This window comes from Eucalyptus grandis, chromosome 7 (genome assembly GCF_016545825.1).
Source record: "Eucalyptus grandis isolate ANBG69807.140 chromosome 7, ASM1654582v1, whole genome shotgun sequence".
NCBI classification, from domain to species: domain Eukaryota; kingdom Viridiplantae; phylum Streptophyta; class Magnoliopsida; order Myrtales; family Myrtaceae; genus Eucalyptus; species Eucalyptus grandis.
Genome location: NC_052618.1, coordinates 9,942,140 through 9,963,787, shown reverse-complemented (window position 1 = coordinate 9,963,787; position 21,648 = coordinate 9,942,140). Strand labels below are relative to the sequence as shown.

Sequence of the window (21,648 nt, the reverse complement as noted above, 5' to 3'; positions counted from 1 at the left end):
AAAATAGTTTTGTCAAATAATTTACTGTAAAGATTCTCTAAAATTGAATTATTAAAGTGATGGGTAACACCGAGTTTCTTGATGACAATTAACATGTGAGTAGGGGTAATCGGTTATAGGATGGATGGTTTCCAACTTGCAACCAAAAACTGTCCATTAATAATCTTTTCAAAAAATTAGAACCAAGAACCATTGTTCCTAGGTGGGCCATGAACCAGCTGAAATGTCCCTCATAAATTCATTCCAAGGTATTTTGAACAATTGATAGTTGTAGCTTCCTGATGATCCATTAAACCAATCAAAATGTCTCAAACAAATTCATTCTTGGGTAATTTAAATAGTTGACAAGCGTAGCTCCAACCCAAAGTGTCATTAGCTTTCGAAAGCCACTGTCATTCACCTCATTGCAATTGCTTCAGAAGACAAATCAATTCTCTTCAACACCTATGGAGAATAATCCCTTGGCCTATCATCTCCTTTCAGGTTAAAAAATGTTGAACCAAAAACACCTCTAGCATTCAAGTTATTTATCAGTCATGGAAAACACCCATAAGAGGTTTCTTGTTTTTCATTTGGCCCATAGAATTGAACTCGCTAAGAAAGTCCCCCACTAATCGAAGAAAAGAAAAGAAGAAGAATAAGAAGAAGAAGAGCCCCCAAAGCTAGAATTGAACTCACTTTGGTCATCTCTTGGCTCAAATACATCAAACTCAAGAGAACATAAAAGCTCTACATAATATATATACATGTATATACATACATGTGTGTGTACTAGTTTGATCTAGATGGGCAAGTCCATACCTAGAATTAGTAATCAAATGGAACTATCCAATTCAGTTTCAAGCAGTTTCGATTCTTTTGCACACTCTGACTTGTAAGCCCCCCTTAAACCTCCTCAATCAATTAAATCCATTTGATATTTGTGCAAACAAACGGATTTTTGGGCCAAAACATGATTTAATGGGACCAATGAGGAGAAGGGGTCCAAGATAGAGTTTATGAGAGCTGAATGTTTTCGAATTCTATGTTTTAAGATTTTTATGTCTTATCCTCTTTGTAAATAGGAGGTGCATTCTCAACTGCAAGAGTCCAAATTCTAGTCAATAATAAGGGTACTAGTTCAACATAAGGAATTGCAAATCGTCCATTTATAACCAATTACAAATTTTTTAAATCGGAAATCACCTAGACCTAATTGATGCTCCCCATGATCAAAAGTACACTACGATTTCAACCCATGGTTGTTTTTTTCCCAAATGTAATGAATATTTATATTATGTTTATTTTTCCAAGAACTAAAACTCTTACCCTTTATCCCACTTATATGTTCAGTTGGTTGCTTTTTGTCGGACTATTTTAAAATGAAGTTACTAATGGAATATTATTATTTGCCCTCCAAATCGTGACAGTTGTCGCAACTTGCCTCATAACATCTCAACTTTGGCATCAATCATTGTTGTTTTCAAATTGATTTCAATGTCTTCAGCATTGACTCTAATGACATTCTCACTTAAAAGTCGATCGTGGGATGTCACATGACCCATCTTCAAGAGAACTTGAGGGCAACATCGTCTTTTTAACACAAGAATTTCATTTTGCCTTGAATTTTGCTATATATTTACAAATCACGTTTTAATGTATCAAAATTTTGCAATATGCCTCATGATCTTTTAAAATTATTTACAGTCTTCTCCTCGTACTAATGGTAAATTACAATTTTAATTAGTATTTAAAAATTCAAACAAAACTAAAAAGAAATCCCGGGGGGGGTGGAAGGTCCTCGATCCCTTGCTTAGTTCTCAAATCAATTTCCACCTAAGATTGACTTGAGCATTTTAATTAGAGTAAATATCCCTTTGAAAATGATTTCTATAATCTCTCATCCCTAGAACTATTTATTGATTTCACTCCCTATCATTTTTCCTTAGTTAAAATTAATTCTCTCATTTTCCACAATTATTTTCAGGGAATGATTGCAACTAATTCAAAAGATGGGGAGCACAGTGCAGAAAGATTTGAAACACCAGGAGGCAATTTACAACTACGCAACAAATCTATGGGCGAAAATATAACCCTCGCCGCAAAAAACGATATTGCCCTTGAATACCTCACGCCCATGGTCACGTGATGTCACGTGATCGACCTTAAGGTGTACTTGTGGTTGGAGTCGTTGCTGGGGACATTGAAAATCAATTTTAAAAATATCGAGGGATTTATGCTAACATCAAGATACTGGATTTTTTTTTTTTTGGGGGGATCAATAACCATCTTGCCAATTGTAATTTTCCAAGTCAAAAATTTAAAAAATAAATAAATTTCACTCATTTGAGGCGTAACGCATCCTACAATCGAAACCCACATTTAAGATTTTACCTTCAAAATGCTCTCAAAGAAAATTAAACCGAGACCACATTGGTTGGATGACATCTAGCATGTACTTTGAATCCTGTTTGGACTTCATATGCAATCTGAGTGACTCATGAATGCCTATTGTAGAAAGTAAATTTGGCCACTGAATTTGGGTAAATAACACTAGATTTCACATTAAATGGGGCGATTAATTAACAAACTGAAGATAGTAAGTTAGTCAAGTTGATGATATCTAGCATTTATAACATTACCGAGACTACCTTTGTTTAGAAAAAAATAAATGATTTAGAAAATATTTCCCTAAAAGATAATCGCATGTATCATTTGAAATAATTTATCAATAAAAAAATTTGTTATTATCAACAGCAATTTATGTGTAAACAATTTCATGAACGGTGAATTTTTTCTATTCATTTTTTTGTAAGTGATACAAATAATTATTTTAAAAAAAAAAATTTCTGAATAATTCATTTTTGTCAAAACAAATGCACCATTATTACTTTTGTTGCTGTTGTAATATTTTTATGATTTCTTGAATGTTCTTTTCAATTGGTTGGCATTGCATTTTGGCGCCCACCGTTAGAGCCTTTGAACTTTACTAATACAAGACTTTAACAGGGATGTTGTACTCAAATGATATTTAGAGCCATCCAGTTTTCTCTAAGAGAGTCAAATGCTTAAGTTACTTAAGCTTGATAATTTTTTTTTTTCATAATATGAAAAAGTAATGCAAGTGCTGGTCCTATATACTTTGATTGTTACATAGATTTTACAATATAAATTATTGGCCTTCGTAATTTAGAAACACTCAATTTAAATATCGATTCAACTCCAATTTTATGATAGTCAATATTTTGAAAACGATAATATTTTGCTTTATCATTACATTTCCCCACGTGACCATCCTACAAACACAATTTTCAAATGAAAATAATCTACATAAAAGATTCTGTAAAATTGAATTATTAAAGTGATGCGGAAGCATCAAGTTTCTCGATGACACTTAACTCGTAAGTATGGATGATTGGTTCCAAGGTGGACTTTCCAGCTGGAATTGAAAATCGCTCACTAAAGACTAATTTTGAAAAATTGAAACTGAGAACCATAGTTTCCAAGTGGGTCCATGGAATTAGTCGAAATGTCCTAAACAAATTCATTTTGGAGTGTTCTAAACAATTGACAGGTATAATGGTCTATGGGACCAGTTGAATGTCCCCAACAAATTCGATCCTAGGTAATCTGAATAGTTGACAAGTGTAGCTCCAACCCAAACTGGCATCATTAGCTTTAGAAAGCCATCATCACTCACCTCACCACAATTGCTTTGGACCACAAATAAATCCTCCTTAGTACCTATGGTGAATAATCCCTTGCCGCATTGTCTCCTTTTAGGTTTGAGGAATGTTGGACCAAAGATGCCTCTAGCACTCAAGTTATTTGCCCACTTATGGAAAACACCCACTAGAGGTTCCTCCATTTTCCATCTAGCCCATAGAATTGAACTCACTAAAAGAGCCCCCAAAGCTAGATGCTTTGCATATAAAAATTGAACTCATTTCGGTCATCTTCGAGCCCAAATACATCAAACTCAAGAGCATATAGATGCTTTGCATATAAATATTTTTAAAAAAATCATATATATGTATGTATCAATCCGTCGTGTCGACACTCCGACAGTTCGGGTGAAAAGTAGTTCAACACAACTAGAATAGGGAATGGTCAATTTTAAAAATTTCCAATACTTGATGGGTTAAAATATAAAATACACAAAAAGTAATAAAATTGCTATAAATACACACGCATGGGGTCAATTTTTTTTTTTCCAGTTTTGTTTTTTTTAGAATTTTTTTATTTTTTTAAAAATCTTTTACTATGAAATAAGTAATAAAAAATGCTATATATGATAAATAAATAAATTTAAAAATATCATTTCAGCATTTTCTTTAAACAATGTTTTTTTTTCCTCTAAATTTTGTGTATTATTGTAACAAATTAAAATAATGAATGATATTATTTAATATTTTCCGTGTAAATTAATTCTAGGCTACAACCGAAATTTCTATTTTTACAACAATCTGATCCAATTTCAAGTGGTTTCAATTCTTTTGCGCACTCCTACTCACAAGCCCACCTCCAACCTCCACAATCAAGTAGGTCCATTTGATATTTGCACAGACAAACGGAAATTTGGACCACAACATGATTTGATGGGACCAATGAGGAGAAGGTATAAGATAGAGTTTCTAAAAGTTGAATGTTTCCTAATTCAATGTTTTTAAATTCTTATGTCTTAGCCTGTTCGTAAATAAGAGGTGCATTCTTAATTGTAAAAGTTCAAAATTTAGTTGATAATATATGAGAATTCTTCTCAAGCGAGAAATTCATTTTATTCTAGTTCTTTGGTGTTGAACGTCAAAATTAATTATCTTTGATTGGCGGAGCATTCTTTCATGTCCTGATGGTGAAGTCTTCAATTTTTCCCTAGCAAAATCCAAGCTCTTTCATTTGTCCCATCAAACAGGTCTAGCAAATTTTCATAAACTCGCCACACATCTTAAGAAACATATGAATTATTAGCTAATGCAAAATATTTGTTGATAAAGTAAAAATAAATGTCACACATATTTAGAATTAATTTTAAAAAATGTGCACACGGGTTGTGTGTATGCGAAAAGTTGATACTTTAAAGATCAATCAGAATTATTTCATTGATAAATATTTGAAGTATTAAATTATGGAAAGGAAATACTGATAAATACATAAAATTTACAAAGGAAATGTTTAACAATATGTAAAAGATTTGTAGAATTCTAATATTAAGACACATGACAGATTATATTTATTAACTTCCGTTTTTTTCACTGGATTTAATATTTGTAAAAAATAGTTATTGATAACAGATGATAGATTAAATTTGTAAATGGTTTTCTTTACTTATTTTTCAAAGGTAAATCATCTCTTTGATGAAAATATTAGTCAAAACTGAAAAGTTTCTCTCTCGTCCATTTATTTAGCTTATATTTAATTAATTTGAAAGACTGCTTATTTTATTGTATTGTTAGATTTCGTAGGCTAAAGAGAAAAAGAGGAATTTGCCCAATAGAATATTAAACTGTGAAGACATTATTTTTTAAGTAAGTCATATCAAAAGTATGGGTGAGCACTTTCAGGATCGGTCGATTCTCACTCTAGAGGTGGAATTTACCCAATTAGAATCAGTTCAAAATTTATGGAATTGGATAGCAATCCTATCGCCCCGAAATGGATTGGGGCCAATTCGGGAATAAGCTAAGTGTTTTTAATTATTATTATTTAAATTTTAGTGAAGTTTAATTCCTATTCCACACCTTCATTATTGCCCTTTTTCAGGTTGGGGAGTTTTAAGAAGGAAGAGAAACATAAACCAAGATATATGAAATCAATTAACTTTTCTTCATTTTTCTTTGTGCAAATATGCTAAAAATTATTTTCTTCTGGTCTCAAAAAAGTAAAATTCAGAAGATGGGTCCTTCACAATCCTTCACCATCTGCAGCACAAGATTTCTCCAATACAAACAAATACAAGAAAGGCTAAAAAAAAAAAAATCCAAAAAGATGGCCAAAATAAGAGCAAAAGAGGAATTAGGGTCATTGCTGGTTCTACCGATTCAGCACAAGGAATTCGAAACCGACCGGTTTCCAATTTTTTTGAATCAAAAACTTGAAGGCAAATCGTCTTTTTAAGGCAATAAATTCATTTTGCCTTCAAAATTTGTCAAGTAATTACAAACGACCTTTTGATGTATGAAAGTTTTGCAATATGCCTCTTGATTTTTTAAAATTCTTGACAGTCTTCTCCTTATAATGACGGTAAATTACAAGATTTTAATTAGAACTAAAATATGAAAGAAGGTCAATTGCCTCTTTGTGAAATTTTAGATGGAAAAAAATTGTTATTCTCATTTATATCTTTACAATGTTGTATTTATAGGCTAATACACAGATAAATCATAGCAAACAAAAATAAAGGAAAGAAAGCCTAAAAAAAGGAGAAAAGCTAAAATCCCACTATTTGTGGGTTTACAACTATAATCCCATGATTTGTGGGATTTAATCAAAATCAAATTAGAATAAGAAACCTCATAAAAAAATTCTATGTATTTACAGCCATATAATCTATCTATTTACAACTCAACACTCCCCCTCAAGCTTGGTGAATAGATATCTTCAATTCCCAGCTTGGAAATTAGCTCATGAAAACTTCCACCATTAAGCCCTTTGTCAAGACATTCGCCATTTGCTATCCTGAAGAAACATAAGACAAACAAATCAATTCTTCTTCAAGTTTCTCCTTGATGAAGTGCCTATCAATCTTAATATGTTTCGTCTTGTCGTGCTGCACAGGATTATGAGCAATATTAATTGCGGACTTATTGTTAAAAAATAGCTTCATGGGACTCTACCACTCAACCTTCAAGTCATCAAGAATGAGCTTGATCCATACATTATTTTTTCAATTTTAAACAAATAAAAATTAAAAAAATTCAACGAAGGATTTGGTCTTTTTAAAAAAAAATTATATATATATATATATGTATTTGATTTTTTTAGCATTATTGTCAAAATTTGTATTTAAAAAGTTACATACATTATTTTTTTTTTTTTTTCAATTTTAAGAAAATAAAATTTAAAAAATTCCAATGGAGGGTTTGATCTTTTAAAAAAAAAATTATATATGCATTTGATTTTTTTAGTATTATTGTCAAAATTTATATTTAAAAAGTTGCATACATTATTTTTTTCAATTTTAAACAAATGAAACTAAAAAAAATAATATTAATCACCCAAAGGGCTTTTCAAATGAGTTTTCAACCAAACAACATTTCTCTTAAAGTTACTTCTCAAAGTATAGTTTACCAAACGGCCTTTATATTTACCTAAAGTCTTTTAGGCTAAATTATTTTGAATTTTTCAATGGGCTTTCAAAATGCTGAACCAAACGCACTTTTTAGAGTAACACAATAAACATATAGAGCATTATACGGAGAACTAAGATACCTAAAACAAAATGTCCTTTTTTCCACTAGAAATGAGAACGTAAATTACCAAGAGGTAGTTAAATGCCTTACCCTAGCTTCCATGACACGAAGAGTTGATCCTCAATAGTCTAGTAAAGATAACTGGGCCTTAAGGAAGCAATATACACAGGACACTCAGCGGAGGTGCTTGCCGACATGTCGGGAGTTCTGTCTTCAAAGAAAAGAGCAGCCTACGACAGAGCGATGGTTCTCTGCATGAGTGCACATGTAGTTCAACGTAATACTACGTTGTCACCACATCCTCATACAATCCTGTTAAATGTCTTCTTTGTCAATATGCCAGTAGAGCTTTTCTTGCATGGCAATAGCAATTGAAGCTTCACGAGGTTTGGAATTTAAAATCATGCAAAAATGTACAACTGTTACATTCTTTTAAGATATTGATTTATGAACAGACAGGACATCTTCTTCTGATCACGTGAGCATCTTCTTTAGCATTTTTTTGTCCTGAACACTCTCATGGAGAAGTTCATAAACATAACAAGTTATACCACTTCTTTTCAACAAGTCTTCCTGAACAATCTTAGGTGCCGTTACTCCATTTTTGTCAGCCAGAAAACAGTCTTCACTACCTTTGGAACAATACCTTGTGTCCCATAAGGTGAATGACCACAAAGCCTCATGAACCCTATGTTTCGCACAAAGGCAATTTCTTACTCGTCCAAATGAAGCAAACGTTGGAAGAAACCGTTCTCTATTTTTCCAAGTAGCAGGTCACATCCAAAGTCAACATCCCCTGCTTTAGAGAATCCATCAATCATCACGCAGAACGTGTGACTGTTGGTGACCTTTGACACTCATTTAAAAAGAGATGCTGCCAGATTAATATATAGTTTTCCCAGAAAGGTATTGTATGTTGCTTTCGGATGAGAAACCTTACTGCAGCTCCCCATGATCACAAAGCCCATTAACCAGTGTGACAACTCATAATATCTGGTGTAATTCCCCTTTACTTCCATCTTATCAAGCAAATTCAAAGCTTCCTTTACTTTGCGAGCCTTGCATAAGCTCTCAATGGGTATGTAGTGAGTAATGATAGGGATGCACTGTTTCCTAACCATTGAGTTGTGATGGCAAGGTTAGAAATGTGTCTTCAGTCCAAATTTGCTGTTCTTACGGAGAGCAAACCCAATGGTCGCTCCTTCGCAATCAAAGGGAAAGCTTCCTACATGTTCTTTTAACAGCTAACAGTATTATTCTAATTCGTAATTTCAGTTCGTTTCTGATAAGCTAGCATGATGTGGAACAGTGCAGGTCCTCTTCGATGAAGATGGAGTTTCAGAAATGGAATCCCACCGGACAAAAGGGATGTGACCCGGATAAAACGAACCCAACCCTTAGAACTCGACCAATTTTTATAGATCCAAGCCCGATGAAGAAGCCGGGCAAGTAAAGTGCCGTACAAGAGTCTCGAGTGCAGATTATACTTTGAAACAGCCAGGAGGGTGCAGAATCAGAGTGGAAACACTCGATGGTTGATGAACATGTAAAAACGACCTCAAATGGAAATCTTGGAAACACTTTATTACTATTCGAGGGCATAGACCCGTACGGCAGTTCGTTCGCCAGCTTTTTCTCATCGTATTTCTTTTTATAGGACTGCAACAGCGGGGATATTCTCTTGGCCGCATTTTCAGGAGGTGATAGTCTCGGTGCAAGAATACGAACAAGAAAAAGCCGAGAGGCAGATTCTGTGTCGTTAGATGAAGACACGAATGAAGACATCTTCTGCCCTCGGAATTGACAACTAGCGAAGCAAACGGTGCATGCCCGAGAACGCCTCCCTGCCGAAGGAATATGTAAGCAAACAGAAAGAAGAACAGGAAAACAGCGAAGATAAAGAAGCTTTACCAAAAGAAATGGCGACAGGCTCGCTCTTCCGGCGTGAATAGTGCTCGGTGGTTTTGAGATGGAGCGGCGGTCGAGATTCTGGCCTGTTTTACTGTATTGCTTTGGTAACATAATGATGTTAATACTACAAAAATAGATGACGTTCCGTCTTAGGGGGATAGCGATGGAAGCATTAGGCTGCTAACTAAAAGATTACGGCAATGGCGATTGTTTTCTTTTTCTTTCGTTTCGACTTTTGTTTCTAGCTGCTCTGGCGTCTATTTAAACCATTCTCAGAAACCAGGCTCAGTGACCGCGCATTCCCACTGAAAAGCACGCTTTATCGCCCACCAACCCACGCACGACCAAGAACCACGTGCTCTCTCTTTATCATCTCTCTCCCCAGGTTTGAATCTGAAAAGGAAAACAGAAAGCTCTCTCTCCTCCCCCCCCCAACGGGTAGCGAGAATGAAACCGTTCAAGTCGTCATTCTGTAGTTTCTTGATATTCTAGTGCGAAAAGCTTGAACCAAGTTTCCTTTTTTACTTTCTTTTCTCATTTGGGTTGCAGGTTCTTGTAGTTACAGAGTTCTTCCAGGGTCCATGGCCATTTCAATGGAAAGCATCTCGCCCGGAGTTTTGGGAGCTGTCAACTTGTATATAGCACTTGAGCTAGTGAATGTAGTGTTTGGGTTCGTTTTGGTGACGTGGGTTCTGATTAACATTCGGAAACAGAGAAGGTATGGTGGTGGTGGTGGTGGCGGTGGTGGTGATGCAGAGATAATCCACAGGGACAGAGTAATGAGCAAACTGTCTCTTCAATGGCGATTCTGCTTTGCAGTGTCATAATCTCCATGGTATACGTTATCTTTTGTTTTTATTATTATTGGGTTCACAGAATTGTGGATGGAGACACCTTTATTTGGGCCGTCACTTGGATCCTCGCGTCTTTCATTTCATCTTACGCTAGGAACACAATTGTCGAAGGAGGCAGAAGCAACTGGCCTCTTGTGCTAATTCTTTGGTGGGTCTATTTCACTGTTTTCTGTTCACCTTCTGTCTCTTCTTACTCGGTGATCCAACTGAGAAAATCCAAGGAGCTGCCGCCTCTTCCCCTGCAAGCCAATACTGTTGAGTTCGTGTCCCTCCCTTTTTCATTAATGATTTGGTTAGGCATAGACCCGTACAGCAGTTCGTTCGCCATCGAGTTCGTATTTCTTTTGTGACAGTCGCCAAGCAGGAATTGCAAAATGAGTGTTTTCTGTTTTAAGTAGGACTGGTGTGGTTAGGAATGCATATAATAATACATCGTCAGCAAAACGCTTGGAGAATTTGAGAAAGATATCTTGTTGGAAATAACAGTAGACGAACACCAGCAGCACATGACTATGAACCTTTAAGCAATTAAGGAACTAAACGATGAGGAAGAAAGCAGACAAAACCAAGATCTGAAACTCCTGTAAACTTAGAAATGGTAATAGGCTAATCTGTCGAGGCGTGGAAAGTGCAGAGAACAAGAAGAAAGTCAGACGAAATGTAAAAGGAGCTGATCGATCTAACGAGCAAGGAGCGGGCACTAGCAATAACGATGCGGAAGAATCAGATCTGAGAGATTTACAGACGGAAGCTTGGAGAAGTGATTGAGAGGCTGGGAGAGGAAGTCAGACCTCACTTTCGCGCTCTCTCTCGCCGCGCGGTGGTCGGAAAGAAGACCGAGGAAAGCAGGAAATGGAGGCGAAAGCAATGACAAATTGTCATCAAATGAAGTCAACTCTCATTGTACGAGCTTTGAGATTGTATGCCGATGCATGATCCGAAATTTTATGTTAAAAGTACAGACTCCATTTGAGACCAGGAGAAATACACATTGTCGAAAGAAGTACAGCATATAAACCAGTAACAGCATTTGAATGACAACTCCAACCGATGCCCAACCGATGCCCAAATTTGGAGAAGCCACCAGAGTCTCTAGAATCTGAAAAAACCAAAAAAAAAGATCAGAACAGAATCAAACCTTGTTCATAAGATATATTTTCTTCGTACTGGAAAGTCCATATCGAAAAAAAAGAAAAACGATGTCCTTTTCTGAAAAATGGAAATCAACACCGATAGAGCTCTTGACCTGAAGGTGGACAGAGCCAAACGACACGTTGCTGTTGAACGAGTCAATGTTTCTGGTTTGTTTTTTATGTGTTAATAGTCTATTAAGCACTTCTATAATGTGGATTGGTTGCTGTACGAGTGAAGTTAGTGGGCTGTGGTGGTTATTTGTTTTTGTAAAGCCTATATAAAGGCTATGGTGTCAGTTTTTTTTTTTTTGTGTGTGTGGATTTGCAGACAGTTTCTCTGCTTTTGTGTATATCAGTATCTCCTCTGTTCTCCTCTGTTTTTAGCGTTGCTATTGTGCATATCTGCATATCTGCATATCTGCATCTCCTCTGTTTTTTTAACAGTTGCCGCTGCTGAAGCTCAGCCTTCTCGACAGAGCTCATTTCCGATGGCAGCGCTTCACGTATCGTAGAGCTGAGCCTATGCCTCAGGCGTGGGCGTCGCCGTTGGCTACGCTGCCTATGTTTTTTTGTGCAACGAGAACAGGAACTTATACTTACCAGTATATAGAGAGGTTGAGTTAATAGTCATAGCAATGCAGGGTGCCTCCGAGGCTCATCCAATCTCTGCTGTCCTCGCCGTCTGTTGGAGCGGTGAAGGTAACGTATGGGCACCAGACGCTCAGGTCGAACACAGACACAGAGAACAGACCCCAGTGCAGCCTCCGCTTGGCTTCCACGAACACTTGGATCTTCATCTCCTTCCCCTTCAACCCACGCACCAGGCCCCTCACGTACAAGTCGTTGAATATGGGGATCTTCGACCGCGACTCGGCGTGGACAATGGTGACATTGTCAGGATCCTGAATGAACGCAGGAACGAGCATGGGGCTTGAGAGGGGGAGCCGATGATCGAATTTCAACAGGACCGTCATTTTAGAGTATTCGACCGCGATGCTCTTACTCGGATTCTTCATAAAAAGAGACAGGTTCCACTGACCGGTAATAGAGGAGCCGGATACGTCGACGGAGGAGAGAGAGGAGGCGGGAGTTAGTTCTATATCCGGAAGGATGGAAAAGGTATTATAAAAAAATCAGAACGGCGGAACCAAATGTTGCAGAAAGGGCAAGAAATACACAGAACTCGACGCGGTCTGCCATTTTGAGCAGATATCTGTGGGTGAATTCAGCGAGGGGAACGCAGAATTTATGAGGCTTACATTAAGTTACGTAAGACTGTTTTCAGTTCAACAACTGTTTGTTACCTAAACTATTTAGGAAAAAAATTGTTCAAAACAGTTTACGTAACAAAAAAAATCCAAAAAGTCGGGAGAATTCTACGTAACTTTTAATGTTTAGAAGAAGAATTCGCAACGTCGGGAGGCAGTTTCCAACCATGCAACAAATCCGAGGGCGAAAATATAATTCTCGCCACGAAAAGATGATTTCGCCCTCGAAGTCCTCAACGCCCTCTGTATTTCTGATTCTCTCTCTGTTTTTGTGTTCATAGCAGCTCTGATGATCTTTCATTCCAGCGTCATCGTCTCTGACAACTTCTCCCTCTGATTTGAACAAAACATTATAGTTCAAGAAATTTTATTTGTCACTTGAGTCCTACATTCTGAAAGAAAATCCCATTTGTTCATCTGAACCGCTTGGCAATGTACATTTTGCATCTTCATTCTGTCACGTGATTTTTTTTCGATCTTTGTGTACCATAAGGAATTCCGAAAGTGATTAATCCCTTCATTATTCTCTGCTGTGTTGAATTTCTTCCAGAGATTCAGAAAGGAGGACATTTGACTGTCGGGATCGGATGCATTTATGCGGAGGTCAAATTCTTTACATATCTGGTCTTTGAACTAGCCAAAGCATCTGCATTTTATAAACTACCTATGATGATTTCCTGCTGATTATAGTGGCTGATATTCTTTATGAAATTCAGGTGAGAAGAGTCGATCACAGGAATGTGATTGATTGTACAGTGTGCTACTATGAAGTAAATGGCTGTTATTTCCTTTTCTTCTATTGCTAGACTAGTATGTCTGCATTATGCAATAATCTTTGGCTCAAAACAATCCCCATACTAGTTTGGATATAAAATAAAGAACATGATTGCTGGTGTTTCTTTGGTGAAAGTGCTTTATCATGCTGGCTATGCTCTTGACCTGGATCATAATAGCCTTAAGAGGTGCTTTTTGCTACTGTAAGTTGTCCATATTTTAGACATCTGAGCAGATGATGCCTCCTCTGTATGGAACATTGCAGTGCCAATCTAACACAAAACTACAGAATTTGCTTGATTCATCTTTTGTGACTTATCAGAGAACCAACTTGGTGCAAGGAAGTTGGCTATTTCTCATCATCTAGTCCTAAACGTCACATTTCTTGTAGGCTGAGCAAAGAGCGCGTGAAGAAAGTGAAAAGCAGAGCTGGCTAGAGTGTGGGCAAATTGCGGAAAAAGAGAAGCAAGATTTGGTTTGTCTTTTCTTCCAGTTATAATTATATCCATTCAGAAAGAACGAGAATCAAAGTAATTGGTTCTTGTCTTATTAGTTAATGAAGCAGTTGACATTTACTCTTTTATTTACAACCGCAATTTGCACCAGACTCTTAGGGCACGAATTGCTGCCAAGGCATAAGAAAAGAAGTTGGAGTTGCTGTTTTTGCACTGGACTGAGCACCCCAGAAACCTTAGCAATTCTATAAGTTTGGTTTCTCACCTTCCTGGAATACCATAGGTCCATAGTTATGTTCCTTTATACGAGTGATTTGGTCTAAGTCATCTTGTTTGCAGGTACTTCAATCATCCTTCCCTACCTCTTACTAAGTGCAGTATTCATGGTTTCTAATTATTTCCCCTGCTGCAGGTTATTTTTCCTTTTGGTCCAAAAGGGTCGCTATTGACAATTTTATTGAGCTGAAGATAAGTTTCTGTTCACATGATGGCCGTGACAAAGAAACTAGATGCTGAATTTCTGCTTTCGTTGCCATAGGTAGAATAACTCTTATTTGCTTATTTTCTTTGATGCACTTGTAAATGAAGGTGTGGCTATTATTCTAAGCTAATATTATCATCTGGATAGAATGTAAGTGCGTCTCCTTAGCCGACTCTTTTGTGGACTGTAGCTGGGTTGACTAGTGTCAAAACTGTTGATGCGATGCGAGTAGAAGGTGGGTGATTAAATGCATGTTTCATTCTTAATTGGAGAGATGTTCTCTGTAGCTCGTGTCCTTTGAAAGGCATCTGCCTGATTTAAGAAACATCGGGTGCACCTATTGCCATGTCAAGATTTGCACCCGACTTTGTTCTTATAGCAATTATTATTCTTGTTTGTTCAGACGTAATTCTTTGAAGCCTGTATGCAGAGCTGTAGAAAATTGTTGGAGCTGATGGTTCTGGATGAACACCTCAATGTCGGGAAAATGAATCAAACTCTGGGCTCCAAGCCTCCTCGAGTTATGAGGTCTCTTCTTGGTAGCCATTTCAGAAAGTCGAAGTTCATCTGCCGTGAGCATTTCTTTGCTAATCCGATGAGCGCATCACTATTATAATGATGTTGTACTCTGTTGTATCCATGTAGCTGCCTCCGCTAAAGAGAATAGGAGCAAGATTCATCGGTGGAAAGACAGATATCCATGATGCTGCTTGCCATGTTATTGCAAGACTTAAAAAAGGAAAGGGATGAAGCCCGGTCATTACTTGCACGGGTTGAAAGACAGAAATCCATGACAGTATCTTCTGATATTGCAGTGAATGCTCCTGCCTTGAGCAATGGGAGAAAAGGTTCTTCCTTTTTATGTCTTGCGTAGCTTTTTGGCATTTGATCAGTGATCAAGTAGTTACTTCAGCTTTCTTTGTATGTCATAGCTTCTCTAGATGAAGAGTCAGGCTATGCTGGGAAGAAATTGCGATTCTGCAAGCATCATTGCTGTGATAATAGATTGTAACTTAGCACTTTCTCAACAGCATAAAAAGTGACAGGTACATTAGGATCAGTTTTTAGGCCTTCTGGTTTTACTTTTTATGCCATAATTTTTCCCTTGTCCTTTTGGCAGCGGCTTTTTATTTTCATTTTCGCTTCTCATTCATGGTTATATGTTCTAATCTATAACTGACCTTAAGTGTTGTCAGATTCCCTCTACACTGGCACCTGTTGAGGATGTGGAGAGGTACAGCCAACTTTCTAGTTATCCGCTGCACGAAACTGGCAAACCGGGCATCACAACTCTTGACATTTGTCATTCCAAGGTGGGATTCTAAATATTCCTCTTTCATCCAGAATTTGTTATATGTAGCTGATGTTTTGGCTGAAAATGCTTCCATTGTTTGTGTGCTTCATGTGCTGATAATTTACCGCATGGTCGTCAAACATATATTAGGATTTTGACCTTTCATCTGTCTTCTTGTAGAACCAAAATTAGGCTAGTCATGTTGAGCATGTTATGACCGGAAGGACTGGTGAATAATGCTTGATCTGGGTTAGTTCGGGAATTTGCATTGACAAAATAAACGAAGACATGCTTGAGTCTAAGGGCGTGCAATGATCTGCACACTATGCGGGTGTGGCAAGGTTCTGAACATGGGAGCTTTAACTGTCGGGATACATTGAAAGATCATACTGCTGAGGCACTCTTAGTGCCCTTTTTTTCTTAATTAAATTCCTTCGTTTCAACTATGAAAAGGAAAAGCAGATTCCATGTCACGTCTGTCTTGGTCGTAGTCACAAACATACCTTCTCAACAGCTTATGTTGTATTCGTAGCTGAAACATGCTTCCTTGGTGTAAACTTTATGTCTCTTGCTTGTATGAAATCCTTTTGCCTGTTTTCTTGCTTCATTGGTTTAGTCAACTATCTCAATGATTTGATTTTTCCTGTCATCTAAAGCATGGATGTCATTCTCCTATTAGTATTGTTCATTTATGTACCGAGTCAAAATAGATTTAAATACAGTCACGAGGCTTAAAAATACAGGCAATCTAGAGAAGAAATAGAATCTAGTCATGTGCAGTTGCACTGTGAAGCTTATTGTCGGCCAGCTTGCATAAGAACATGATGATTTATCATGTGCATCATCTGATTTAGTGTTTTGATGTAAGTGGATATCTTTTGGGAATATTTGTCAGGTTGATCAAGAATACTGCCATATTAATTGTTCGTGCCTCCACATTTTTCTGTCTCTATTACTAGGATGATGGCGTGAACATTGTTGAACTGTACCGTAGCCTTGGCTTAGACTCTTTGCTGCAGTCATCTGTAGATTGGAGGTTCAACTGAATTGCTTGCCATGCCTCATAGATTTGATTTTAAACTGTGTTATTTAAGGTTTGTCATTTCCATTGAGAATTCAAGTTTTCTGGTTGGGTATTTTCGATATGTGGCGTTTTAATGCCATGGTAAACTTGGGAGATAATGAAGGATTACCTTAGAAAGCTTCAGTTTTGCACTTTACATTATAGTGCTATAGAGATGGAGGTATCTGGTAAAACTTAATCTAGGGTGATGGCTTAATGGGACTGGGGCAATCTTATTCTTCTACTTTTTTTGGTGATGAAGCTGCTGACACATCTTTTTAAATTATTCTTCTCAGATGGGTTTGTCTTTTTTTTCCCCAGAAAATAGATCATTAAAATAAAGTGCAGACTATGAATATCTTGATCTTGGAAGTGAATTTTAGTACTTTGTGGATGTGCTGCTAGCTCTGGAGTTCTGGAGGGAATAAAATGCAAATAACCCATTTTCAAAGGCCTACGTTGACCTATTTGCTGGTTTACTGAGTAGAACCAGCTTAACCTGGTCGAACCAGGTCAACTCCGGTTCTTGACCTAGACATTTTACATAATAAGACTGAACTGGACCAGCTTCCCGTATCTAGTTGAACCATCCAGTTCAGTTAGGTGCTCAAAACACCATCGCCAGATACATATTAGCCAAAATCACATGAATTCAGGAATAGTACGTTACCCAATTTCTTTAAGCAGATGTATAACCAACGCATTGTAACTCTACTGGAAACACTTAGTACATATGTGACAAATTTACCCCAAACTATTTTTTTCTTTTTGATTTGAAGGATGGGCGGGGGAGGAGCAAAATAGTAAGCAAATAGAAGACCACTTGGATCTTGGTCAACTAGGTCAAAGAGCTGTACGGTTGCATTCTTAAATACAAATTAGGGCAAATGAAAAGGACCATTTTTTAGTGGAGGCATGCGAAGATGAAAGAAGAACGAGGCAGGCAAGTCGTGAGTCTTTTTTCAACGTTTCAAGTTACAAATATTACTCAGAATGAAAGAATACATGCACAGACTAAGATGACGACCTTTTTCTGGTGCTAGGTCCACCGAACTAGGACATTTTCCAATGGCCCTTACATTCAGTTTTTATTCTTTTGCTTATTGATGATGGATCAATAAAAGGAAAAATAAGAAGGTTTGCTCAAAATTTTCGACATCAGGAAAAGGCTAAGGAAATGGTTCCTACAGAAGTTTTCGGGGGTTTCTAGAGGGAAAGAGTTTTTCTTTTTTTTTTCCCTTCCATACGAGCAATGAAGGGTAGCAATGGCAGAAGGGTGGTGAGTTCAATTAGAACACTGAGAGGAACAAAGGATTTCCCGATAGCAATAGCCTTCAATCAGTGTTTAGTTTCAAGTCCTCGCATCTTGTGACAATTTAGGGCATAAGAAGTTCAATTTAAATAGAAATAGATTTTTTTTTTTTAACTAGGGACTCGTAGGCTCTTCTTTTTCCTTTGCTTGGAGGTAAATTAAGTTCTTGAAGAGACTTTTTTGGCATTGCCCACAACATTTACATCTTTTCTTGCTCAACCTAGAAGGGAGGAACATGACAGCTTATCCTTAACTTACACTGCTCATGAAGCAGCTTGTCAAGGACCAGTTATTTCTTGTTGTTATAGGCAATTCTGAATTGTGTTGTAGCCATAACGATTATTATGCCATAACTAGTAGTAGCCACCATTTTTTTTTGCCACTTCAATTGGTACTCATTTTTTTCATGAAAAAGCAACCCCATCCCCCATGAAGGTGGGGATTTAACCTCTCCCTTCCTAGCATCACAGGTGGTTTATGGCCACTTGAATTGGTATTTTTTCATGAAAAGTGAACATGGAGTAATCTAGCATCACTATAGTGTGCAAGAGTTGAGACCTCATTAATTGTGAAGTTTAATTCTATCTCATACTTGTGTGTGCTACACAACTATGACCCGTATCGCCACAACGATGATGACCACTATTGTTGATCCTCTATATCATGCATTTGCTGAGGAATGTTGAGTATGACCTGATGATTAGAAAAGCATGAAGGCAAATGCTATAGTACAATGATGTGTGAAATAAGTTATCAGAATTTAAGGTTGAACCTTTAATTTTATTTATTTATATCGTAGGTACACAATGGCTTCATCGTAGAGTTGAAATCAATGGATACGAAGAGTATAAGAGAAGTTATTTGTCGTGCCCTACAATTACACTTTACTTTATATAGCAATCATAATTAACAATGTTCAACATAATTGACAAGTTATCTATGAAGTTTACCCATCTTAATTTGGACTCAAAAAATTATTGAGTATTCCATGAACATTGAACTCCCCATTATTTCCCTTATAGGTATGTTTAAAAAGCAGATTGAAAAAAAAAAAAAAAAGATGTATATATGATTATCGATTGAACTTTCATTTCCCTTGTATTTGTTGAACTTCCAAAAAAATACATGTATAAAGCACATATTATAATACATTCAAATAAAGAGAATTCAACTTTTAACTAATTTCTGATTTTAACGGTTAACTATAATGATGTGACCTGTCAATTATCATTTATATTGGTTATATGATAACATACCACACGGGATTTATGATATTTGGAAATACTAAAAAAATAATTTTAGACTAGATATTTTTTAACAAAATCTTGTATCATGAACGAATATGTAAGTTTTCTCATCCATAGTTCAGTCTAGACTCATGGTATCATCATTTTATATTATATCATACTAATTACGAAATTTCTTACATGCTATTTTTAAAAAAATGATGATAAATACATATTCATATTCCGAATAGTATAATCTCCACTTCATATAAACATTACCACCGGAGGAACGTGGTATGATGACTTTACACCTTAGATTGAAGCCCACAACATGTACTGTAACTAGAAGCAAGTGAACCACATATAACTATAGATCGGATAACTTATATCTTATTTGATGTTTAGGTTAACAAAGTGGAGAGGAGGGGAAAGAGTATCAAATTGATTTTTTTTTTTTTGTCCGAGAATATTTGATCTTTCTTGAGTTGTGGAAGATTTCTCTAACGAAGAGGGGAGATGGCTTTCGGACATAATAGAGTAAGCATCCTTTCGAAAATGATTTCTATAATCTCTCCTCACTAGAAATATCCATTTTACTTTCCATCAATTTTCCTTAATTAAAATTAGTTCTCTCATTTTCCACAATTATTTCGAGGGAAATATCGCAACTAATCTCAAAAGGTATTGGGTGGGGGGCACGTTGCCAAAGAATTCGAAACGTCCGGAGGCAATTTCCAACCATGCAACAAATCCAAGGGCGAAAATATAATTCTCGCATCGAAAAGACTATTTCGCCCTCGAAGTCCTCACCGCCCTCAGTCACATGGATCGGTCACGTGATGTCACGTGACCGACCTTAAGGCGAACTCGCAGTCGAAGGCGGTGCGGGCGTACATTGAAAACCAATTCGGAAAAAAATATCGAGGGTTTTATGCCAAAATCTAGAGATACAGGGGGGGGCGAAATCAATAACCACCCTAAAATCCGGGGCCAAATCGTAATTTCTTCAGTCAGAAATCACGAAAAATCAAATTCCGCTCATTTGAGGCGTAATATGCTCTTGCAAATTGAAAGACCGCTTATTTTATTGTATTGTTAGATTCCGTAGGCTAAGAAGCAAAAGGAGGAATCTGCTCAATAAAATGTTAAACTGTGAAGACATTATTTTTTAAGTAAGTCATATCAAAAGTATGGGTGATTAGTTTCAAGATTGGTCGATGGAATTTATCAAGTCGAATCGGTTGAAAATTCATGGAATTGGATAGCAATCCTATCGGCCCTGAAATGGCTTGGGGCCAATTCAAGGAATAAGCTAGGTGTTTTTAATTATTATTATTTAAATTTCAGTGAAGTTTAATTCCTTTGCCACTCCTTCATTTTTGCCCTTTTTCAGGATGGGGAGTTTTAACTTTTAAGAAGGAAGAGAAACATAAACCAAGATATATGAAGTCAATTAACTTTTCTTCATTTTTCTTTGTGCAAATATGCTAAAATTTATTTTCTTTTGGTCTCAAATAAGTAAAATTCAGAGGATGGGTCCCTCACAATCCTTCACCATCTGCAGCACAAGATTTCTCCAATACAAACAAATACACGAAAGGCTATAAAAAAAAATCCAGAAAAATGACCAAAATAAGAGCAAAAGAGGAAGTAGGGTCATTGCTGGTTCTACCGATTCAGCACGAGGAATTCGAGACCGACCGGTTTCCAAATTTTTGGAATCAAAAACTTGAAGACAAATCATCTAATAAATTAATTTTGCCTCGAAATTTGTCAAGTATAAATGACCTTTTGATGTATCAAAGTTTCGCAATATGCCTCTTGATTTTTCAAAAAATCAAGACAGTCTTCTCCTTACAATGACGGTAAATTACAAGATTTTTAATTAGAATTAAATAATAAAAGAAGACTAAAAAAGAAATGAAGAGAAAGAGGTTGGGGATGGGGGGAGGAGGGGCAGGCCCTTGATCCCTTGTTTAGGTCTCGAATCGATTTTCAACTAATATTGGCTCGTGCCTTTTAATTAGAATTTAAAAATGAAAGGAATTAGAAAAAAGAAATGAACAAACGAGCGGGGAGGAGGGGAAAAGAGTATCCAATTGTTTTTCTTTTTATCCAAGAATATTTGCTCTTTCTTCGGTTATGGAACATTTCTTTTACGAAGAGGCGAGATGGGTTTCGGACATAATAGAGTAAACATCTTTTACGAAGAGGCACGTTGCAAAAGAATTCGAAACGTCGGGGGCAATTTCCAACCACGCAACAAATCCAAGGGCTCTGTTAAAAAAAACAAATCCAAGGGCGAAAATATAATTCTGGCCACGAAAAGACGATTTCGCCCTCGAAGTCCTCCACCGCCCTCGGTCACGTGACCGACATTTGAGGCGAACTTGCGGGTCGGAGTTGGGGCGAGCGTACATTGAAAAACCAATTCGGAAAAAAATCGAGGGATTTACTGGGTGGGGCGAAATCAATAACCACCCTAAAAA

General features: G+C 36.8%; 1 long non-coding RNA gene across 6 annotated transcripts; it reads left to right on the top strand.

Annotated features, from left to right (window-relative positions):
• The first annotated feature begins 12,562 nt into the window (after window positions 1-12,562).
• LOC108960782 lies at window positions 12,563-15,690 on the top strand. Of its 6 annotated transcripts, XR_005553345.1 has the most exons (9): window positions 12,563-12,988; window positions 13,105-13,157; window positions 13,720-13,803; window positions 13,935-14,122; window positions 14,196-14,321; window positions 14,695-14,792; window positions 14,910-15,112; window positions 15,197-15,310; window positions 15,461-15,690. It is a non-coding gene; the product is annotated as an uncharacterized LOC108960782 (long non-coding RNA). The 6 variants fall into 6 exon arrangements; XR_005553342.1 differs by having other exon boundaries at window positions 13,105-13,803; XR_005553344.1 differs by having other exon boundaries at window positions 12,563-13,157.
• The last annotated feature ends 5,958 nt before the right edge of the window (window positions 15,691-21,648 follow it).